This window comes from Chrysochloris asiatica, unplaced genomic scaffold (assembly GCF_000296735.1).
Source record: "Chrysochloris asiatica unplaced genomic scaffold, ChrAsi1.0 scaffold00143, whole genome shotgun sequence".
In the NCBI taxonomy this organism is placed as follows: domain Eukaryota; kingdom Metazoa; phylum Chordata; class Mammalia; order Afrosoricida; family Chrysochloridae; genus Chrysochloris; species Chrysochloris asiatica.
Window position 1 is genome coordinate 5,048,941 of NW_006408661.1, and position 6,937 is coordinate 5,055,877.

Below are 6,937 nucleotides of genomic sequence, written 5' to 3' on the forward strand. Positions count from 1 at the left end.
ATATATACCCTTTTCATTTATCCTTTCATTTTGTTGGACAACCAAATTTTAAAACACTTTTGCATACATATATGGATATGTTATTGTCCCTTTAGAAAAACTCATTAAGGTAAAATGAAGATATTATTTATCCCTTCCCATTTCGAAGACGAAGACACTTAGGCACACTTCAATGAACTGTTTTTGCCTTGAGGCACAAAGCTAGGTAATAGAAGAGTCCAAACAGATATCACTTCTGCCCAGGACACATTGAACATTTTGCAAAAGAAAAAACCTATTAAGCAGGAACAGAATGTCAACAGTGTGGTCAAAGCAACGGTGACTTTCCTGTCTGAAATCCGTCAACTGGTTCTTGACCTCATGGTTTTTAAAATGTACAAGAGGTATTCAGGCTGCATCAGACATTGATGAGTCCTTTTTCCCCTCAGTTGATCCAATTATTATGACATATCAAAGGCTGGGACTAGGTTGTTTTTTATTTCCACTTATTTCACAGGGCACAGATTATAAACTTTGGGACTGTGTTCATAGTTAAACCCACTGGCAACATAACAGTATGCCAGATTGTTTCAATTAGGGCTCACTTGGTAGCCAAGTGACCAGATGTGACCCCAACTGACTTGAACAAAACAAGCTCATGTAATTGTCAAATCCAGAGGGAAAGTCAGGCAACGGTAGATCCAAAGGTTCAAACAAATTGCTTGGTTGTTTTTGTTAAGTGCTGTCGAGTCGGTTCTGACCCACAGTGACCCTGTATAGAGTTTCCAAGGAGCAGCTGATGAGCTTGAACCACCAATCTTGTGGTTGAAACTGACTTTGCAGTCCAGCGCATTAACCCACAGCACCACTCTCCACATTCCTTGGCTATAAAGTCTACCATCATGGGCTAAAATGGCTCCCAATATCTCCAGGAGTATTGGTGTGTCTCAGCAGGATAATGCACTGACAGCAAAGTTGGTTTGAACTACATGGTCAGTGGTTCAAACCCACCAGCCACTCCTTGGAAACCCTGTACAGGATTGCTTTGAGTCAGAACTGACTCTATGGCACTTAAAAACAAGAACCTCCAGGTTTATGGCATAACCTCTTCATTTCAATTTTGTAAAATGAGGGGTTATTTCTTCATAGTCTTTCCATAGCAACTAAAGAATTTAGCTGTTTGGGCTCTCTGAACCACATACCCAGGATAGCCTGGCCTGAGTCACATGGTCATCTCTGGACTCAGGGGTGGAACCTGACTCCAAACGATTACACTAAACTATATGACCGTGGCAGAAAGTAAGGGTCAAGTCACCAAGGGAAATAAAAATTCTGCTATGAGAAGAAAGGGAGACGAAGGGACCAGATTCTGGGTACACAAAATCAACAGATTTCCACTCTACAGGAGCGCAGTAGCTATTTCTTGATTGGATTAATAGACAAATGAATGAAGATCATAATAACTAAATCAGCATCACTTTTTTACCCCTGACAACACCAATTTAAAAGATGCAAGACTTGGTTGTTTTTCATTCTGTTCTTTTACTGGTGAAATTTCCAAGACACCTCAATACTCTAAAGGCAGTATAGATAGATTATGGGTGTGGCCCAAGAAAAGCTCTAATATCTAAATGTCATCCATTGATCTTAACTGATTCTACAGCTCTGGGTAATAGGAGTCAAGTGGAATCTTTCTGATATCCTGGAATCTAGCTATGGTTGAAGACTGAAAACCTACCCACTGCCGTGAAGTTGATTCTGACTCACAGAGAACCTATAGGATAGAGGAGGATTGCCCCATAGTGTTTCCAAAGCTGTAAATCTCCACTGCCACATCTTTGTCCTGTGGAGCAGCTGGTGGATTCAAACTGCCAATCTATTGTTTAACTCAGGCTGAAAGCAGAAGGTGTCAAATAGCTTCATATTCAAAAGAGAACAGACAAGAGTCACTAAGAAGTTGGAGTCAGGCACCTTTCTTTAAGGCTACTATTCTGGATATACTTCAAGGAGCTCTGGTAGAGTAGTGGTTACGAATCAGGCTGCTAATCTCACAGTCAGCAGTGCAAAACCACCAGCTGTTCCGTGGGAGAAAGATGAGGCTTTTTGCTCCTGTAAAGATTTACAGCCTCTGAAATCCTGTACAGAGTCCCTATGAGTCAGAACTGACTTCACAGCACATAACAACTATTCTGGCAGCGGCACTCACACTATGAACCCTTCTTAGTCTAAACTCCTGGAAGATAAGGCTGAGGAGTTGGAGTTTTTGCACAGTCATTGTGAGTTACTCAACTTTTTGCTAAAGTTCTTCTCATAGAGGGATATTGGTTGCTCAGTGGTAGAGTTCTCATCCTCCATGTGGACGGTCAGGTTTGGATCCTGCTCAATACGTTTCATGTGTAACTGCACCCTTGTATGCCCACTGGTGACTTACATGTTGCTATGATACTCAATTAAACAAGTTTCAGGAGAGCTTCCACATTAAGATAGACTGACAAGAAAGGCCTCACCATGTACATCTGAAAATCGGCCAGTGAAGATGGTATGAATCACAATAGCCTGATCCATGGCCAGTCATGTAGATGGCACTGGCTAGGGCAGCATTTCCTTTCATTTTATGTGTGGTCACCATGAGTGGGCCAGTGGTGAGCCAACATAAGAGCAGCTAAAACAACCAAAAAAGTGCCTTCCTAGGTCTATTACGTGGAGTCCTGGTGTGGCGCTGTGGGCTGATGCACCCGACTGCAAAGCCGTTTGAACTGCAAAGTTGGCGGTTCAAGCTCACCAGATGCTCCTCGGAAACCCTATACAGGGTCGCTATGGGTTGGAACCAAACTCGACAGCACTTCACAACAACAACAAAAAGGTCTATTACAATCATATCGCAGCTTCCCTACTCAGCCCACCATGGCCCACTCCCCAACTAAGACAGGTTTTCCATCAATCTTAGTTCTCCCGGGGCTAAGGGTTTTCCATCCCTTGTTGTTGTTAGATCCCATCGAGTTGGTACTGACTCATAGTAACCCTATGCATAACAGAATGAAACACTGCCTGATCCTGGGCCAACTTCACAATTGTTGCCATGCTTGAGCCCATTGATGCTGCCACTTTGCCAATCCATCTTGCTGGTGGTCTTCCTCTTTTTCTCTGATCCTCCACCTTGCCAAACATGATTTTCTTCTCCAGTGATTGCTCCCTCCTGACAATATGTCTGAAGTATGAGGGAGGAAGCTTGGCCATCTTGGCCTCCAAGGAGCACTCTGGCTGCACTGCTTCCAGCACAGATCTGTTGATTCTTTTGGCAGCCCATGGCACTTTCAATATTCTCCTCCAACACCATAACTCAAATGCATCAATTTTTCTACGGTCTTCCTTATTCACTGTCCAGCTTTTGCATGCATATGAGGTTATTGAAAATACCATGGCTTGGGTCAAGCATACCTTAGATCTCAAGTTGACATGTTTGGTCTTCAACACTTTAAAAAGGTCTTGTGCAGCAGATTTGTCTAATGCAATACATTGTTTGATTTCTTGACTGATCCTTCCTCCCTTAGTTCTGACCAAATAACACTTTCCTGACTTTGGCTGTCTGCTCCCACGATTTGCAGTCTTAGAAATCCTATGGAGCAGTTCTACTCTGTCCTACAGGGCTACTCTGAGTCAGAAAGTACTTGATGGCAGTGGGTGGTACTGCTTTCTTCTGCCTAGAATACACTTTGCCCCAGTACCCTGTCTTCTGGGGAAATAATAGTTCCTTTCCAAGGCACAGCTCAAATATCAATCCTTTCACACAAGTATCCCCAATGAGAGAAAATCTTTCCACCTTTAAGCTACCATAGAATTTGATTTACCTTTTCTTGTAGCACCTGCCACATTCTCTTCTTTACTATAGAATTTGTGCTAAGTCATCTACCAGATAACAAGCTACTGAGGCACTGGATACCAAAACTTAAACCAAACCCACTGCCGTGGAGTTGATTCCAATTCGTGAAGACTGTAGATGGGGTTTCTAAGAACGTAAATCTTAACAACAACAACAAAAAAACTGTTTTATTGTTAATTGAGTGAAAGTTTTCAGAGAAGATCAGGTTCATATTCAAGAATTCATACACATTTTGTTCCATATCATTGATTGCACAGTTTCCTGGTATACTATTATTTATCTCACATTCTCCATGCATTTGCTGTTCCCATCCCTCCTTCTTCCCTAACCTTTCTGAACTTTATTCTCCGGTAAATGTTGCCCTTTGATTTCAACTGGTTAGTTATTCTAAAAGTTGTGTGAACCTTACTGGTATTGTTATTCCTCTTATGCTGTTGTTTTTAGTTCTATCTCATAGCTACCGTATGTACGAAAGAACGAAACACTGTCCAATCCTTGGTCATCCTCACAATTGTTATGCTTGAGTTCATTGTTGGTACCATTGTGTCAATCTATCTTATTGATCTCACTGGAGATCTTTCACTTCGTCTGTGACCCTCAACTTTTCCAAGCAGGTTTGTCCTTCTCCAGGGACTGGTCCCTCCTATTGGCATGTCCAAAACATAAGCAATGAAGTGTAGCTATTCTCACTTTCAAGGAACATTCTGGCTATACTTCTTCCAAGACAGATTATTTTTGGCAGTTAGTACTTTCAGGATTTTTCTTCAAATGCATTGATTCTTCTCCAGTCTTCCTGACTCATTGTCCAACTTCCATATGCATTTGAGGTAAATGAAAACACCATGGCTTGTGCCAGGCACACCTTAGTCCTCAAACTGACATTCTCACTCTTTAACACTTTAAAGAGGTTTTTGTTTTTTTGTTTTTTTTAACAGCAGATTTACCCAATATAGTACCTTGCTTGATTTCTTGACTGTTGCTTTCATGAGCATTGTTTGTGGATTCAAGCAAAATGAAGATTTGACAACATCAATCTTGTCTCTATTTACCATGATGTTATTTATTAGACCAATTGTGAGGATTTCTGTTTTCTTTACATTGAGGTGCAACCCATACCAAAGGCTATGGTTTTTGATCTTCAGCAGAATTTCAAATCCTTTTTGCTTCCAGTAAGCAAGGTTGTGTCATTTGCATATCACTAGATGATAATGAGTCTTCCTCTAATTCTGATGCCAAATTCTTCTTCACATAATCTAGTTTCTCAGATTACTTGCTCAGCATACAGATTGAATAAGTACGGTGAAAGGAGGATACAACCCTAATGTTAAACCATTCAGTATTCCCTTATTCTATTCTAATGACTGTCTCATGGTCTATGTACAGGTTCCTCATGAGCACAATGAAGAGTTCTACAATACCCATTCTTTGCAAAGCTATTCATAGTTTGTTATGATCCACACAATTGAATACCTTTTCATTTGTCAGTAAGCACAAGTGAAATTTTCTGATATTCACTGCTTTCATCCAAAATCCACCTGACATTTTACAAGGCTATCCCCTATTCTACATCCTCTTCTGAATCTAGCCTGAATTTCTGACAGCTTCCTTTCAATGTACTTGTACTAGTTTTTGAATTATCTTCAGCAAAATTTTACTTGCATGTGATATTAATGATATTATTAGATGATTTCCACATTCTGTTAAGTTACCTTTCTTTGGAATGAACACAAATGTGGATCTCTTCCAATCAGTTGGCTGAGTTCATTTTGTTTGTGTTTTTTTTTTTTTTTCATTTTCATTTATGTTGTGTTAATGTTTATTAAATCTTTCTGATTTTTCTTTTAAATTTTGATTATTATTTATTAAAGTATATTCTCTTTTCAAGGTAAATTACAGGTTGCCCTGCAATTTTTTCCCTCCTACTTAAAAGTCTGTTTTATCTTGAAATCTACTTGAGTTCTTTGCCATTTGGAAATTCTGTATTCCCTCTTTTTGCTTTGAAGTTGACTACATTATAAATTGATATCTCCAGTTCACTACTTTTAGTCTTGTATGTTTGTTTTATATACTCTATATCTGGATTGCGTTCTGGGTGGTTTTGTCACATACAGTATCTCAAGTTGTTGTCTACTGCTGTTGGTTGTCAGTCCCAAGAACAACCTTTAGTATTTTTTGTAAAGTTGGTCTTGTCATTACAACTACCTTTGATTTCTGTTTATCAGGAAATGTCCTAATTTCACCATTGTATTTGAGGGACAACTGTGCTGAGTATATGATGCTTAGGTGACAATTTTTTCTTTCAGAGTTTTGTGTATGTCATCCCATTGCCTCCTCACCTGAATGGTTTTCACTGAGAAATCAGAATTTTTAGGTAACTTTTCGTTGTTTTCTGAGCTGGATTCTTCCCTTGCCTTTGGTTTTGGAAAATTTGATTACAATGTGATTTTATATTGGGATCTATCTATCTATAATTTCTTCTCTTTTGATGTGAGGGAAGTTTTCTTCTAATAACTCTTCAACAGTTTTCGGTGTGCTTTTTATTGTCTCTTCCTGTTTTGAAATTCCAGTCACTTATAAGTTGTTCCACTTCATTGGTGTCCCATATAACTCTTAGCATACTAGTATTGAAAGATTTATCTTTAAATGCACTCATTTGAGCTTCATTGCTTCAAATCTAATTCTTTGCCCTTTCAATGTATTTTCCATTTCTGAAATCTTAGAATTAATCTTCTGGATTTCTAATTGCAGGTTTTCTATGGTTTCAAAATTTGTATTTATTTTGTCTGTTTGTTCTTACAGTGTTTTCCTGAATTCCTCTGAAGTTTGCTCTATGTTCTCTTTGCTTTCTTCCATCTTTCTGTCAGCCATTTGAAGATATCTAAGGTATCTAGCATTGTACCTCATGACTGATCCGGATAAGTTCTTTTTGACAATGAACGCTTCAGTTTGTCATTCCCTGCATAGTAAACCATGTGGTTGTCATATGGATGTGAAAGCTGGACAGTGAATAAGGAAGATCGTACAAGAATTGATGCCTTTGAGTTGTGGTGTTGGAGGAGAATACTGAATGTGCCATGG